General features: G+C 36.9%; 1 protein-coding gene across 5 annotated transcripts in view; it reads left to right on the top strand.

Annotated features, from left to right (window-relative positions):
- Positions 1-18886, top strand: part of mgat4c (mgat4 family member C) — an 817959-nt gene that overhangs the window by 657468 nt on the left and 141605 nt on the right. For 4 of the 5 annotated variants that reach the window (XM_039761776.1, XM_039761773.1, XM_039761774.1 and 1 more), the window contains one exon: positions 13156-13271. The gene's annotated coding sequence lies outside the window, so the exon portion shown is untranslated. Of the gene's footprint in view, positions 1-4684; positions 4727-13155; positions 13272-18886 lie in introns of those variants that run through there. The other variant, XM_039761777.1, reaches the window with a different exon arrangement.

Genomic DNA, 18886 nt, shown 5'->3' with positions numbered 1-18886 from the left:
CGTTCCCACTTCTGTATCAGGCACACTTTCTAAGATAATGGTTCTTCGGTTTATTCTGCATTTTGGGAGGAAGAGGCAGGTCCACGTAGATGGACTCTGAAAGTAATGTCAGAGATGTGCCACTGTCAATCTTCCTTTCTGCAGAGGAAGGAGAAGAGAGATTGTTATTATGCAGTGCCACCTCGTTTCTCAGAGGAGAATTACAATCATTCAAGACTTTAAGCTGTTTCCCATGCGGACGTGTGTGACAATATGCACACACACAATGCAAAGTTGTACAAAATCGCTATGTGCTTCTTCTTGTGCCTCTTACTATGTTGCCGCTCCAGTCCTTTCCATTCGGCTCCACACATTTTCATCTGCCTCCTGCATTTCGTACCTACACATTTACTGGTTCCTCCTTGCACCACTTATTTGGCCTATTTCTTATAAGCTGATCCAAGCCAGTATCATTCTGGAGACTTGCAGGCAACCCTCTTTCCAATTTATTGCACAAATTGTTTTTAAAGCACTGAACATGCAATTTTGCATGAATTGTTTTGCTCACTACATTTGATAGTTATCACTCTCCACAAACTCAGGATGAAAAGTTTAGCAGTGAGACTACCTAGAAATGTAGTGCTCCAGTGATTTAAGATGTAGGGATGACAGATGTAAAATAAATAGACTTTTATGTAGTAACAGAATTTTAATAGAAAGAAAAGAGAATAAGGAGTAGAATACATAAGTCTAGAAGGATTAAAAAGGGCTTGGAACTGAATTGTAGAAAAAAATACCAAGAACACCAATTGGAAAATTGTAAAGTGAAATTGTGGATGGATTCCAGACCTATGAAATGGTGCTTAAATGGAGTAGGAGAAAGCCTACTGAGTAACTTTAATTTTAATTGTTGATAATTAGGCTTTATAATGTGCAGTCTGACAGAAAATATTTTGACAGAAAATAAGGGTAGGGGAAGGAATATAATGATTAGTGTTAGAATTTCACCAAAGTGGGATTCTCAGCAAAGTTGCTTTGTTTACATTTGCCCTTGTTTGTCAATTTACTGCTAATTCAGCTGGTATAGGAGAACTTTATTTTTCAGTGTCCCATAATGCTTTGCAAGGCCAGTGTGGCATACCAGGATCCGTAACAACCAACATTGTATGGGACGAAACACAGATACATAATGTTGATCGTTTGCATTACAGACTGGTTATGAACCTTGCACATCTCAGACTATGTTCTTTCTTCTTTGATTTCACGGAGGCTTAGTCATGCAGTTGTTGGAACTATGAAGAGCACATGATCATACTCACAGTTAGTATCGCTAGTCTACTGGCTGACACACTGCAAATTTGAACACTAGGAGAAACTCTGGGTTAGCAAAGAAAACTCATACAGATATGAACAGAACATGAAGACTTCATGGAAACCAAAGGTGCTAAGGCAGCTGGTGAACTACTATAGCATCAGTATTCATACCAGTTTTTTTATATCCATCCATCCATTTTCTAACCCGCTGAATCCGAATACAGGGTCACGGGGGTCTGCTGGAGCCAATCCCAGCCAGCAGGAACCAATCCTGGGCAGGGTGCCAACCCACCGCAGGACACACACAAACACACCCACACACCAAGCACACACTAGGGCCAATTTAGAATCGCCAATCCACCTAACCGCATGTCTCTGGACTGTGGGAGGAAACCCACGCAGACACGCGCAGAACATGCAAACTCCACACAGGGAGGACCCGGGAAGCGAACCCGGGTCCCCTAACTGTGAGGCAGCAGCGCTACCACTGTGCCACCGTGCCGCCCATAGTTTTTTTACATTTTCCATAAAATCAAATGCTATAAAATGTAAAGCTATACAGGCATATTAATACCGGGTATAGTAGGTGAACTTAATTTAAGGAGCTTAACAGATAAGCAAATAATGCAGGTTCTCTAATTTTATGTTTATGAAACATGCACAGCATAAACAACAGGTTATCTCTCACCAAATGTACAGGTCAATGTTTTAGTTCCATGTCAGTATAAGAGAAGGAGGTGCCTGCCTGTAATTAGCTACATGGAGATAAAAAACAAACCTTGACAGAGCCTGACGCCACTCGCAACTCCTCCAAGCACAGGAGATGCTATGAAATAATAATAATAACAAAAGATTTATTACTATTTACAACATGTTTTTATCTTTTTTATAGAAGAAAAAGTGCAAAGCATCAGCACAGACAGTTTGGAGAGCCTTCAGCACAACTTCAAAAAATAGAATGAGCCATCCCCTTCAATCATGACACTCCACTTTGAATTTTCTGCCTTTAACACTTTTAGGGCTGATTTTTTTCTTTTCTTCCAGGGCTAAATATATTTCCAAAAAATTAAACTTTCTGAAAAGCACAGAAAGCAATAGTTTCTCTCATAAATCAACATAAAATGGCCTAGGTATTTTTTTTGACTGTTGACCACAATTTTGGTATTTCTGCTTTGTTTTGATTAAATTTACATTTGCGTGTCTCTGATCTGACAAAGGCACGGTGGTTCAGTGGTTGGCACTGCTGCCGCACAGCTCAGGTAACCTTTTTGGCCAAAATAATCAGTCCAGTATAGTTGGCAGATGTTTCCCTACCCCTCAGGAACACTTTAAAGATGATTATACCATTATAACCCAGTCAAATCTAGTTCATTTAGTTCATCCCCATTGACTTCAATGCATTTCGCTGAGTTTGGCGATACTTGAGAATGCTTTCTTGATTTCTCTGAACTTGAGGCGAAGCAAACAGCATGGAGTTCGCTCATCACTATTAATGATGTATGAACTGAGTTCTATCAAATAACCTTTAAGCTAACAGGAGAAACTTAATAAAAAAGAAAACTCTATCAGTGAAATAGTACCTTTTTACATTCTTTTAATTCAAAGATGCTAACAATGCAGAAGATTTAAGGAGTGAGGGCTTCGCTCATTTGGTTTATTGATGACAAACTGAAGGACTGTAATTATAAAAGAATACTGGTGATCTCTAAAATAGACAACAATTAAAAGAAATCTTTAATCTAAATGCAGATTTTTTTAGCTCAGATGAAAATTATAAAGAAAGATTAAGACATCAAATGATGAAGCACCTTCAAACATATAATGGTTTATAATGCACTCAATGTACTCTAGTGGGCTAGAGAGAGAAATAATGTGGGTGAATGTTTTCTTTTGCTAACAAAGCCTGGTAATACTGTTTAATCAATCAATCTATTAATCATCAATCCATTATCCAACCCGCTATATCCTAACTACAGGGTCACGGGGTGTCTGCTGGAGCCAATCCCAGCCAATACAAGACGCAAGGCAGGAAATAAACCCTGGGCTGGGCGCCAGCCCACCACAGGGCACACACACCCACTAGGGGCAATTTAGAATCGCCAATGCACCTAACCTGCATGTCTTTGGTCTGTGGGAGGAAACCGGAGCACCCGGAGGAAACCACGCAGACACAGGGAGAACATGCAAACTCCACGCAGGGAGGACCCGGGAAGTGAACCCAGGTCTTCTAACTGCAAGACAGCAGCGCTACCACTGCGCCACCATGCCGCCCATGTATGTGTATATATATATATATATATATATATATATATATATATATATATATATATATATATATATATATATATATATATATATATATATATATATATATATATATATATATATATATATATATATATATATTTCTTCATATATAGATTGTACATGTGCTAATTGACATTAAACTTGTGACCAGTTTATGAGGAAGATTGAAAGCTAAAATAAAAAAGCATAAATGAATATAAAATCACTTGATTGTTATAACTCCCCAAAAACATATAAAGCATCCACCTCAAGCCTTTCTGCAATGGTAAATGGCAAATTATATTACTGCCATTAAATACTTAATATATTATACTATATAATATATATTTTTATTGTCTTGTAATTGAAATGTCTGGGCTAGATAGTCTTTTAGTAAGACAGAAGCTGTTAACTGTGTTAGCCCCTTATTTATCTTTAAAAAGCCAGATGATTTATAATTAGGTCTATGAAATTACAGCTACTGTACAGCTACATCTAATCATTAACAACATGCATTAATACTGAAAGCTATCACACAATCCTTGTGGAGTATCACCTTATTATTTAATTCTACCATATCAATAGCAGTGTAAGTATGAAGCACTCTGAGAAATAAAAGCATTTTACAAGCTATGGAACATTACATTCAATACATTCTCAAAAATAACACATTTAACAATTAGTAAGAATGGTGGGGTGAGTTTTCTTTAAAATGTAGCTCTTTCTCAAATGATCAATTATCTCTGTGACATGCAGTTTCTGTGGTGGAATGTATTAGAAAACCCATGCTTAATTTTTCATAGATTAGCTCAGCAGTATTTGATATTTCAGAGGAAAAGCTGTGTTCCTTTCTAAGCAACTCTGCATCTCAGATATCCATCCCTCTTCTTCTCACGCAGACCTGAAACGGAGGTTGCTTGTTTAAATGTTAGATAAATTGTTCTTTGCAATAGGGCAGGCCAATATTAGCTTCATAAAATATTAATGATGAAAGCTTTGGGGATTGGGTGGATCCTAGCTATAGGTTCAGCATAACTGTAAGCCTTCTGGAAACAAAGCTACTTTATTCCTTCTATTGCTACAAGGATGCATAACAGCTGTCTCAGTGCTGTTTTGCTCATTACTGAAAATGGATTCTCTGGGAAAGGTAAAGCTGTTTTAATATTACTATGGTTTTTAATACATGTGGTGCCTTCTGAAAATAAATTCTGGCAGAAAAAGTCAAAAGAGAGATATAACTGAAAGAAATAAATTCAGTTTCATAAGCAAAAAAAAACTATAGACAATTGAGCAGGCAGTGAAACTTTGCTCTATTTACAGGCTGCTTGTCAGTGAGAGGGAAACTTTAAAATGCAGTTCTGGATCTTCTGTCTCTAATATATTCATAGTGCATATCTTTTGTTGAGAGGCTGGCACTGACACCTTTATAAACAGCACAATGAAGTTGTTTTGATGCGGATACGGATTGTCATTTGAAAACAGTGAAGGTCAATCACATGCTGTCAAAATCATTAAGTGACAGTGTGCTGTGACGTCAATCGCTATTAACAACTGAAAACTAAAGGATGTGCGTTAAAGGTTGTTATTTGGGGCTTTGACATGCAATTTTATAAATGAATTAGTTCTAAATGTTCAGAATGCTTTTAACTAAACATAAATGACTGCTTATGACATGAGTCTTTCTGCAAAAAATACACAAGTCATAAAAACTTTAACTTAAAGGCAAAGCCACAAGAGAAATAAGTTATATTTTATTACTATAGAATTAGACGCGTTTAAAATAGTAAAAAACTAGATGCATTTTTTAGACTAGATCTAATTTTGTCACTTGTGTATTTCCATGCGAGTTACATTAGCAGCACTCTACTCTTTCTATTTGTAAGCAAAATGTTCATAAAGTAATTGGAATATATATTTTACAATTTTTAAATTGATTTGCTACAGTTCTTGATAAAATAAGAAAGAAACATGAAAGAAAATTATAAAATGTATTGATGTTTGCTGGTTAATGAATACAAATGTGTTCTTGGTGTGCTGATGTTTGATAATGTGCAGGGTGTTTGTCTTTATGTGCTTTTTATGTCTATAAGCAGGCTTTCTCTTTCATCATAGTAAATAAAATTAAAACTCTAATAGCACTGATAAAATTAATTGCTCAAGCAATCCATTGTTTATTTTTTTTTCTCATTGATGTTAATTAAACAGTGCCCCTAAACATTAATTTAATTAATTAATTTGGCTCTGATCGGGGGTCTTGAGAGACTTAGTGAGGAGTCTGAATTTTTGGTCTTGCGAGTGTGTCCTTATTAAAAACCAAGATCCAGGCCTTTAATGATCTCTTGGGCACAGCCATCAGCAGTGTGTCTGTTTGTGGAGAGAGTGTCGACCTTGTTGAGAGGTTCACTTACCTTGGCAGTGACATTCATGTCTCTGGTGACTCTTCCAGTGAGGTCAGTAGACGGATTGGGAGAGCATGGAGGGATCATGAGGTCACTGGAAAGGGGTGTGTAGTGCTCCCGATATCTATGCAAATGGACGAAGGTCCAAGTCTTTAAAGTCCTGGTGCTTCCTGTCTTGCTAGATTGTTAGCGAGACATGGATGCTATCCAGTGACCTGAGACGAAGACTGGACTCCTTCTGTTCTGTGTCTCTTCAGAGAATCCTTGGATACCGCTGGTTTTACTTTGTGTTTAATGAGCGATAGCTCATGGAGTCCTGAATGAGGTACATTACCTGCATTGTGAGGGAGCATCAGTTATGGCACTACGGCCATGTGGTACAATTCCCTGAGGGTGATCTGGCTCACAGGACAGTGGCTGAACCAGGCCAAGGGGATGCCCATGTAACACCTGGCTGCAGCAGATAGATGGTCATTTCCAGAGGGTGGGACTGGACCTTGTGTCTGCCTGGGGGGTTGCTAACCATGATCCTGAGCTGTTTTGACGTGTGGTGGGTGTGGCAACGTGATGTGCCAGAGCATAGTCCCCAACCTGACCTAACCAGACCTCTGCACTATCCTTATAAAACCATTAAAATGTATATTATATAAAATAATGTCTGTATATATTATGGGGAGATCTAATATACTACTGAAATTTAGCCTATATGTCATACAGGTATCAGGACTCAGAAGGGATAAACAGCAAAAAAATATAATCTTCTGAAGGTTTCGTAGTAGAAGATGAGGGGAAGACTTACCAGTCATATGGCATGTGGTCAGCTTGAAAAAAGAAGCTTGTTCAAGTAGCCTTATTGAAGAGTCTGCAAAGATTTACTTAACTGACCCTATGCAGTAAGCATGAGTACCAGTCTAGCAACTAGTGAGTACAAAAACACCACAATGCAAAAACTAGTAGTCAAATGATAACACACAAACAAAATACACAGTAACACAGTTTAGTTTAGGAGAATTTTGATGGTAAATCAAACAGTGCTTCTTGAAAAGTGACACCATCATCCTCTGAGATCAAAATTGGAGTGTCATAGTTACCTGGGATTCCTGATTTGGATTTGTACATTTTATGAATTATTAATTTTGAAATACTACTTTGAATTTGTATGGGCAAAGTCATTTTGTGTTTTTTTTTTCTCATGGGCAACAACATTTTGTTTAAGCATGCTTTGCTTGGTTGCCCAACATGTAATTCACCATACAGTGCCTGAAATTGTCAGCATAAAACAGTGTTTATTAGTAATTTCTTTTTATATCATTATTGCTCAACATTCCTTATGACCAGTTTTTTGGATTATGTTTTGAGTATTGTTTTGTGAGCTTTTGACTTTCAACTTTGGCCTTGGCCTGTTCTTTGACTAATTATTTTTGCTTTTCCATCTCCTGGTACAGTACCTTTATTGTCTTTTCCAGCTTGCTGTTTTCCATCCAAACAATTCAGTTGCAGCACATGTAAATTCGTTGTGCTCTGCCCATTTACATTTTGTCCTTCATTTGGACTCATCACATTTCTGGATCGCTTTAACATCTTTTCTACTCTACTTTTTCCATCCAAACCATTCTTCATCTCCTCATCCTTTTGCATTTTGTCATTCATTTGGACTTATCAAATCACTCATTAGCCATAATTCAGAGTCTTTCTTGGCTAAAAGTGTATCATATTATATATGAAACATCATCAGACTGTGACTGCCAACACTCTGGAAGAAATGATGAAGTACTTTACCGTCTAGTTATCACTTCAGTTGCAATTTTTAAAAGGTTCTAATTTCCAAAATGCAATGGAGTCAAACCAAACTATTGTTATGATTTTTGCCTTCTTCTTTGGCATTTTTCAATTAATTTTAATAGTTTTTTCTTCTCTTCTGAGGTTTATGAGAACAAAGAATTCAATCCCTTGGTTATTTTATGGATTTAAGTTTATTTTAGGGTCCCAATAATATTTCATGTAATTACACACTGCCATTCTGTTTTAACTGGCACCTCAATTTTGCAGTTTGTTGCCATGGGTTGAGGTGTGATCTTCTAGGCCACCACTAAACTCAAAAACTGTCTTGTACTTTTACTAGTAAATGTGTGGCTATTTGAAAACTTTGGCTTTGTTTTCTTGACTCTTCTTGTGTCTGGTATTTAGGGCTTTAGTAATTTTAACTTTATATTTAGATTTTTTGGGTCATTCATCTCTTGGTCTGTGTTTCCTTTCTGTCATTGCCTTGTTCCATCACTGGCAGAGAAACTACATTATCCAATATTTGACTTGTGTATGGTGACTTAGACCAATATTATCTCAGCTTTAAAATGATGGTACTGTTTTATTGTCTGCACCGTACTTAACAGAATAACTATCTACACTGCTTACACCATATCTCATCTCATAATATAACAATTTGGACTGCTGTGTGTAATAGCTTTTCACAAAAAGTATTAGAATGTTATTTTTTGTTTATCATTTTGGTTGCAGTATATATATATATATATATATATATATATATATATATATATATATATATATATATATATATATATATATATATATATATATATATCTTTATACAGTAAATTGATGTAGTAACAATGCTTAATTTGTAGAACCCTGTACATTTGTGGCCTTCAATTCATTCAAGATCATGTCAACAAACAGTACTAATATAAAGACCTATAGCCAAATTGCTCCTATCCTTAGGTCAAATTAGGACTGATTTCAAAATCTTCATTCAATCATATAAAGCTTTTCATTACTCTATGCTCTAGGAACAATGACTCTACTAAAAGTAAAGACAGGGACTTTTACGTTTACATTTACATACATAATAGCTGGTGTACCAAACATGAAGATCACAGGCAATCACTGCTGTTTTGATTTTTTTACAATCAAATGCAGGCCCTTTTACTTACCTTGGGAGTATACAATTGTCATAGTTACAACTGTTTACATTCCACAGAATGCTAAAGCTGATGGAGTTCTAGGTTACTGGCTTGATACCATTAATTTGCAGCAAAACACTTATCCTGAAACTGTTCATATTATAGATGGTGATTTCAACCACACAGGCTTAAAAATAGTTCTCCCTAAATTTCATCAACACATCAATTGTGCAACCAGGGGAAAAACACACTAGACAATGCTTACTCAAATATCAAAAATGTTATAGGACAAAACATTTGCCTCATTTAGGCCAGTCAGATCATTTATCTAACTTTTAGACTCCAGCATACATTCCCCTCAGAAAGAAAGAACAAATCACCACAAACATTGTTAAAACATGGAGTATCCCTACAGCTTCAGGATTGCTCTGAAAGGACTAAATAGGACATTCTTGAGGATTAGGATTTGGAAGTGTGCACATCAACTGTATTCTGCTACATTAAAAACTATTGAAAATGTTACTGCCAACAAACACTTTCATGTGTACCCCAACCAGAAGCCCTGGATAGAAAAGGAGGTCAGATCTTTCCTCAAGCACTGTAATATAGCCTTCAGGTCTGGCAACAAAGCTCTTTACAGCACGACCAGAGCCAACCTAAAGAGAGTCTTCTGAGAGGTTAAAACGGCCTAAAAAAGGAAGATTGAGGGCCACTTTGCCAACAGTGACGCACAGCGACAGGATTAAACAACTGGCTACAGGGTTACTGCAAGAAGAAGGATGTCGGTTTCCTAAACAATTGGAATTGGAAAGTGTCGAGGATGCCAGGGGCGACGACCCGGCCGGGACACCTTGAAGGACTGGAAGTGGGCGTGCGCCCATCTGGGATCACGTGGGTGCCACCATCCTGGTTGCGTTGGGGGCCGCGGGTAGGGGGCTTGGAAGCCCAGCCCTGTAGGGACCCGTGGTCACCGCCAGGGGGTGCCCCAATGCCTTGGGGACCCTGGACCTCAGCACTTCCGCCACACCAGAAAGTGCTGCGGGGAAGAAGAAGAGGCACCCGGAGAGCTTCCGGGAGAACAGCCGGCATTTCCGGCCCACTGGGGGCGTGTCCAGAGGGGAATGCCGGGAACCACCTGGAGCTCATCTGGGAGCATATATAAAACGGGCCGTCTCCCTTCATTCAGGGCTGGAGTCGGGTAGAAGAAGGACGAGGAGTGTGGTGGTGGCGCGGAGAAGAAGGCATTGAGTGGCCAGGACTGTGTGTTGGGGTTTTGTTGTGCACGGACTGAGTCTGAGTGACATTGAACTTGTAAATAGTTGTAAAAATAAACGTGTGGTGGTGAAAAACAACATGTCCGGCTGTCTGTGTCCGGGCCGCGTTCACACAAGGCATCCATCCAGCACATCACCAACCACAAAACCAGTGAGCACATGGCTGTTGATGTAGTCATCTTGACGACAAAGGAACTGAATTATTTCTTTACCCATTTTGAGCTGGAAACAACAGAGACAGTCACATCTAGGCCCCAGCAGATAATGTGATATAACGCGTTTGTGGCTTCAAAAGAATGGAGAGTTTTAAATACTCCAAATAGCAGTCTCCATCACATGACCGCGGGGAGTTAATGAGGTGATTGGGGCAAGTCACACCTGCACATGAGGGTGATCTTATTCTCAGTTGCTTCATTGAATTTCTGTGGTGCGTGGTTAAGATGCTGCGCCCATGGAACCATATAAGTACGGGCCAGCACAGAAGTGAGGAAAAGATGACTAAATGGCAATCTTGGGAGGACGATCTGGCCACCTAGTAAAGAATTGTAGCATGAACTGGGGCCCTGTGAAGGAGTTTAGGCTTTGATGTTTTTGGGGCTGGTTCGCCCCTCTGAATAACGACACGGAGTGGGGCGAACATAGTAAAGGACCTTTCTATGCATTTGAGGTATGACTGTGGGAGCACGAAGGAAGGCAGCCAAGTTGTGGCTGCTGAGTCTCTGCCAGCGGTGCTAGTGTAGGTGAGTTGGGGGAGCTGAAGATGGAGGTGGGCTGAGACTGGAAGGAGTCTTTGCACTTTAACCTCTATTTTATGATTTATTTTTATGGTATTTATCCCCTACTCTTCACTTGATTTTTTTATGGATTATTTATGGACATTTGGAACACTGCACTATGGACACTATTTTTGGTTTGTTTTGATTCTTTTAATAAAAGCATCTTTGCACTTTTCCACCATCCCCTTGCTTCATGTGAGATATGTCCCATTTAGTCAACTTAGTTCAGTCATAAATATCGACTGTGTTGGGTTCGAGAGGTTACATATGTGATGAAGGAATCTGGAGTGAACCTGCAACCTCACAGATAGACCTCAGCAGTCACACCTTACCCACATCAACCCTCTGCAACCAGTGTAAGAGCATGATGTGAGGCAGGAGCTCAGAACAGTCAATTCATGAAAGGCTGCCAGTCCTGATGAAGTGATAGGACGGATGCTGAAAGAATGTGCACAGATCAACTCTCTCGGGTCTTCACAAAGTTCTTAAGTCTGTCCCTGTCTAAGTCCATCATTCCATCTTGCCTGGATTCTACTATGATCATTCTGCTGCCAAAAAAAACTATCATCAGCAGCCTCAATGACTACCGTCCAGTGCCACTCACTCCGCTTATTATGAAGTGTTTCGAACAACTGGTTCTACAACACATTAAAACCATCCTCCCAGACACAGTGGATTCATACTAATATGCTTATAGAACAAACAGGTCCACAGAAGATGCCATCTCCACAGCATTGCATACTGCACTTTCCCATCTTGAACAGCAGGGAAGCTATGTGAGGATGCTCTTCATATACTTCACCTTAACTTTTAACTCAGTTATCCCAGAGAAACTGGTCACAAAGCTCACTAGCTTAGTACTTTTACAATCTGTCTGCCACTGGATCAAAGATATTCTGAATAATTGCCTTCAGATTAGGCCCTTCTCCTCCACCCTCACAATCAACACCAGTGTCCCACAAAGCTCAGTGTTGAGCCCACTACTATATGTGTTCCATACCTATGACTGTGTACTCTCTCATTCCACCAATACCATCATTAAGTTTGCAGATGACACGACTGTGATTGGACTCATCTCGGGAGGAGACAAGACAGCCTATAGGGATGAGGTCCAAATACTGACTACATGGTGCACTAAGAACAACCTTGCCCTGAACTCTACCAAAATATCTTATAATAGACTTCCAGAGGCACAATACGATCCACTGTGTGGCATGAGTTCCTGCCTTCAAGTTTCTGGGTATACATGTTGCAGAAGATATCTCCTAGGCCATAAACACCACAGTGGCAGTCAAGAAGGCACAGCAAAAACTCTACTTTCTGAGGATCCTCAGAAAAAAACACCTGAAGGTGAAACTGCTGTTGTGATTTCAGCATTGAGAGTATTCTGTCACACTTCACTTCTACATGGTATAGCAGAAGATCACTGGCACGCAGGAGAGCCCTTCAGGGCATCATAAACACTGCCTAGAATTTATGGGCTGTACACTGCCCTCTTTGGAGGAACTCTTCAGCTCTCATTGTCTCAACAGAGCAGCCAACATCATAAAAGACCTTTCCCATCCTGAACAACAACCTGTTTGAGTTGCTGCCCTGTGGTAGGTTCAGGTCCATCCAATCGTGGACAAACAGATTTAAGAGCAGTTTCTACCCCAGAGCCATATGAGAAATGAATACTGCTAAACATTTACAATGATTGACAATGAACAATATAATAATAGTCCCTCTTGCACTACATGTTTACATTCTTTGCAAGTTATACTATTTAACTATTTCTATATTGCACTCAGTTCATATGTGCTTTATACCTAAGTGCAAAATTTAATTATTGTACTGCATTGTAATTTAATTATATCCATTATATGTGAATGCACCTTAGGATTGCTGCAATTTTGTTGTACGAAGTGCAATGACAATAAAAGGAATCTGAACCTGAATGTGAATCTAATTTAAAGTTATTAACCAATTTCAGTGGTAATGTAGCGATTTATTATTGCTATTGTGTGTCTATACTACACTATACTATACATGTACTTTACATAATATTTTTAAAGGTAAACAAAACCTGTCAAAATAATGTAATATTCTATGTTTTGCATTTCACATTTAATGAACAGCCAAGAAAAGTGTAAAATAAATTAAGCAAAATCTTCAGTACATAAGCATTCTTAAAAGTGTTCACTGATTTTTTTTTTTTTTTTGTTTTCAGCATATTCCTCTCTCAGAATGTTTTAAATCACTGAAAAAGAATTCAGGATTTCAAGAATTCAAAATTTCCTTATTCACTTGGAAACATAATTCTTTCCTACACTAGGAGCTTATAAGGTACAGTAAATATACTTTAGATAACATTTAATTTCTTCACAATTGTTTTTCAGGTTTCTGCTGAATCATTATTTGTTTTATTTTAAAGTAAACAATACTAAATTCTAAGTGAAGCTCATCAGGGACTGTACAGCTTATGGGAACATGAATAATTTATTATTGTTACTTTTCTGGTATCAAGATTATGATATGCAGAATCTGATGTATAATTGTTATATAAATAACTTGCTTGATGTATAAGAATACAGTATTTTGATTTCACATTTGTATGAAAGTTTTATTTCCCTTAGATTGTTAATTTAATTTGACATTACCTTAATTTTTTTAATCATGTATTTTAATTTTGGGCGGTCAAACACAAATGCAGACCTAACTCAACAAGGCTGCATAATCAAGTAATACAATTCACAACCATAATATTTAACAAAAACCAAATCCAGAGACTATAAGAAAAGAATCCATAACTGTCACCACAGTTTAACTGTTGAGTTTGAAGGGCAAACATGAATATAATCAGTACAATAACTAGAGTTGGACCTAGATAAAAATGATAAATTTCATTAGCTATGGTGGTATGTGGTGTGTGTGGTATGTTCTCCCCGTGTCTGTGTGAGTTTCCTCCCACAGTCCAAAGACATGCAGGTTAGGTGCATTGGCGATTCTAAATTGTCCCTAATGTGTGTGTGTGTGCACCCTGCAGTGGGTTGGCGTCCTGTGTGGGGTTTGTTTCCTGCCTTGCGCCTTGTGTTGGCTGGGATTGGGTCCAGCAGACCCCCGTGACCCTGTAGTTAGGATATAGCAGGTCGGATAATGGATGGATGTCAAATTCAGTTTAACATAATAAAATGTGAAAGCTGACACAAAGGAAGCAAAAATGTTAAAACAGAATGACATAATGGACATTCCAGAAGTAAAAAAAATTCAAGTTGGAAGAAATAGTTTGGGCTCCAGTAGACTTGTCAATGTAAGCAGACAGTGTATAAAAGGCTAATGGGAAATTAGATTATATAGAACGCTGAGTGTAAATCAAGGAAGGTTATGCTTTAACAGTGAATTGTAATGGAAAACACTGAGACTCTGATTGCACCAGAATATATTACATCATCAGTGATTTCTGTACTCTTGTAATTATAAAAATCTGCTTGAATGAAAAAAAAGAATTCATAAACAATTTAAAATAACTTTAGAAAAACAAAACATTCAAGAACAGCGCTTTTTCTTATCATCTGTGCTGCCACAGAAGCTTAAGACACCAAAAAATGTGACAGATATATCTTAAGTGACATTCAAGAATTCAACGCAAAAGTTTTTTACATGATTTATTGTAGATATTTAAAAAATGCACAGTCAAGATGGTATTAAATGTATTGCAATTCTCTTTTCTGCATTAACCAAACATATATTGTTTTTAACATGCAACATGACATTCACTGTTGTTCTTCATTTATCGTAAAGGACAACTGCACATGCAAATCTGCATTAATTGTCCATTACATTAACTATTTAACTATAAAAAGTAAATGCACCAGGACACTGGGGAGACTAGAAAGAGTTTGGAAGGTGCAATAGCTAAGCAAGCTGCAATCAATATCACCAGCATTGGTACATCTATGGATTGCATATTACTATAACCCAGAACATCAGTCTTGCTGAACATATAATTATTTAGCAAATCTACGCAGTTCAAATTAGGCATTAAAAGGGTCTGCCTTTATTATTTATGTTCAGGTTCTATTAACCGAAACATTTGTGTACACATAACATTAATATCAATAGCAGAACTTACCAAAATACCATATTTAAAAAAATTAATGAGGATTCTGATTAACCTTGTTTATATTTTGGTAAATATTGTACTGCTTATTGGGGACTGAAGTAAAAGCATGATTTGCATGAGGCACTTAAATATGTTTCAGCCTACCTGAAAGAGAAAAATGTGACTGAAAATTATCAATTTTTGGTTTCAAAAAATTTGGACGATATCCTTGGAAAGGAAAAAATCTAAAATATAAGAACCTAACATTTCAGACTATCAAGCCATAAAATTAAATAAAGATTGGCTTCTAATTAAGCAATTGGGTCAGAATGAAAATCTGCAGCCACTCCACTTCTCCAGGACTGACGCTGCCCACCCTTGCTCTAAATCATTGTTGAGAATATTCAGAACACAAGATCATAAACCAAAGTTTCAATAAGCAAAGAAGCAAAAGATTTGTTATTATCCATTTCCCACAATCGTAGAAAACCAAGAAGTGCACAGCACTGAACTTTATACATTTTACTCTGTGATGTCAAAATACTGTACACTTAATACTTGGCCTTACATAGCAATACCATAGAAAGCAAATGAATGCAAAATGGAATTTCTCAAAAATAAAAATATAGCATTAATAAAATGTTAATTAAGTTTCAAGATGACAAAATGAAAACAAACAAAAAGCACGGGGGACAATAAAGTCCCCATAGAATAATAAACACACCAGTAAGAATAACAAGGAGCCCAAAATAAATTAAAATACATGTCATAACAGTAAGATAAGAGTAATTTAATTTGCAAATTGGAAGGAAAGTAAAATGAAATAAAAAAATGCAAAATTGTGAATCAAGAGAGAGAATATTTTGGAAATCATTTATAATGCATTTAGAATGATGTATAGGATTTGGCTTTGACATTATAGTATTTTTGTTAATTAATAGTAGCAAATTTCAGATAAAAAAATTAAACATAATACATTATGGAAAATCTAGGAGGAAGGGGTGTTTAAATACATGCTTAGAATATTCTGTGTACATTTATAAATTGCATATAGGTTTTAAGGACTATATTTATGTACTTGTATCATTTTTTTATACCAGTGCCATAATTTCTTTAAGGTGCTGGTTAGAGAGTTGGCCTCATATACGGTTGTGATCTACACATTTTCCCTATGAGCAGTTAGTACTGGAATATTTAAATTATGCAAGCCTTAGTTCTTTAAGCCTGAGGCTGACAATTTCTTTTTACTATTTTGAGTATGCCTTTGCCTGCAGCATCTTCTTGTTCATTTTCTGAACTTATAATTTAAAATATATTTAAAGGAACGTTTACTGAGTATAAATCTGATGATCAACAATAGCAGGACATGAGCAAGAAAAACAGTAATGTACATGTGCTAAATGTCTGTACCATTCACACGAGATACCGTATGCCATACATTCAGTTGTAGTTAATCTTGCTTAAAATATTGAAATGGATTTGTAATCATGCCTCATTAGTTTCTAAGACATGCTTTAAATCCAGACTTTGTGTTGCATGTGCTACTGAACTGAAGGATCAATACCTTGCAGAGTTATGAATATGATATGAAACTGTATTCACAGTCAGGTAATCAGGTCTGAATATTTTACATGTTTTGATGGATGGCAGAAATGTATTTATAATGACAGTATATACATCATAACAAGTTCTTCTGCTTATCTGGAAAAAAATGAAATATATCATACTGTAAGTAGACACTGAACAAGAGAGATTTTAAAAACATACTGCACTCTAAAAAATCCACATCCAAGGATCTTGCCTTGTGTTTTGAGAGGCCAGAGAAAGAAAACAGGGAGAGAGACATTTGGCTCATCTTGCCACACACATCTCTCTTTGCGTCGGCGGACAGGGATTTCAGCTGGCTTGCTTAATTTACTGATTACTTCTACTGAGTTCATCTTTGACTCTAGAGTAAAGAGAACATATGCTATGTCACTTCCATACAAACAAACTAAAGGTCATTTGCAGATGTAAAACAGCTACTGTATAAACACAGAGTACATTGCTGGCAATTAACTGGGTCATTTGAAAACAATATACAAGCCAACATCCACTTAAATTAAACACATTTTCATCATTATGTAAGGCTAATTAATACCAATTTCAATTAAAAATTACACTTTTTAAAACCATTTTAGCTCCAAACCTTTAACTTATGTAAATGTCTAATCAAGTATTTTCCTATGTTGCTTTTTTTAATGTGCATATGTATGGTATGTGTGTTTTTATGATAATGTCATATGAGGTCTCAAGTGAAGGAATTATTATACTCCATTAGACAGAGAAATATATTATTTGTGCTTACATTTGTCACCTACAGTAGCATAAACTTTACTTTTCCCCAGTTTTTCTACTAATCTTGTAACTTTTCTACACCTAAATCTACTATATCCCTAAGACACGGTAGGCTATACTCTTTGAACACAATATGGCATCCTTCCATGCCCCTTAAAGCAATTTAGACAAATATCTGACTATTTCTTGGTAAGATAATGATTGGCAGGACCTTTTGCAGAAATGGTGCAAATACTGTATACTTACAGCTGTCATTCTGCAAATGCAAAATATAAATATGCTGCATGGAATACATATGATTAAAGTTTAGGAATGTTCATCATTTTCCATAATGCATTATAGCTAATCCTTTTGCATTCATAGTATTCTCATGTTATTTATCATATGAACAGTTGTTAAACTAAATGGCAGTTTCTAAAACTTTTTTTATATATTTGCTTTATACCTTTTATACCATTTAACATGAAACACCAGCTTTTATTTCTGCAGTTAACATTGCATGTTATTAAGAAGAAACATTAAATGTTGACTGACCTGCTATTTATTCCTGCCGTGGCTTGATGCCCCTCTCACAGGCTCTAGCCCTCATGACCTGGTATTGGAATAGACGAGTTTCACAATGGTCTGTTGGATAGATAAATTTGAAACAATAAAATACCATGAAAGTAAACATAAAAACAAAGACTGCCTCAGTGAAAACAGGAATGCCAGGATTAAATCTAATAAAATGTAATTAAGTACTGACCAAAGGCACTGATGCCTGGAATCGAAGACCTAGTGAAGTATTATTTTTAATGAAAAGGACAAACTGTTAGTTTATGAGTAATGTTGTTGACGAACGCCTACATAAATTTAGATTGTATTTTTTATGATCTGTTTTATTAGTTATACTGTATGATGCACCCCACCTCCCAGTACTTACTCCCAGAAGAAAACAGTGTAACTCGTCTTACATACTGTACTTTATAAACACAACTGTTGTCTTCCTGCGACACCATTATTCCTTGTTTTAAAGATTTTCAGCATGTATATTTCTCAGGAAGAATTTAAATGATTCAAAATTTAGACATATTTTCTGCTAGTTAACATGTTCAGATAACAGAATTAATGATAGTGGGACAAAAAGCACTTTATTCCATGGTAGAGAGTATCTAACAGCTAAACATTTTAACTTTGCATTTATATATTTATTTTACAAATGTATTACCATTATAAACTGTAATGCAAAATACAATGCAATATGTTTACAAATGTACGCCCCCTGCTCGCTTCGCTCACCAACCCCGCTGCTTGCGCTATGCGCCAGCAACTTCGCGTCTCTGCCACTTGCATATGTGGATTTCACTTTCACCAAGCAACAAAAGTTTTAATTCTCGTGGATAGGTCTCTTCATTGGGAAGAAACACTACTTTTCCCTGATGGCAACACGAATTAGATGATCTACAAGTCTCCGACTTAAAGTTTAAAGCCAAATAATATCTACATACTTTTGTCGTATTACCTATGTCCATATATTCAATCT

Source organism: Polypterus senegalus, chromosome 8 (genome assembly GCF_016835505.1).
Source record: "Polypterus senegalus isolate Bchr_013 chromosome 8, ASM1683550v1, whole genome shotgun sequence".
Classification (NCBI taxonomy): Eukaryota; Metazoa; Chordata; class Cladistia; order Polypteriformes; family Polypteridae; genus Polypterus; species Polypterus senegalus.
Note: the sequence above shows the minus strand (reverse complement) of the source record. Positions and strands in the feature narration are given on the sequence as shown.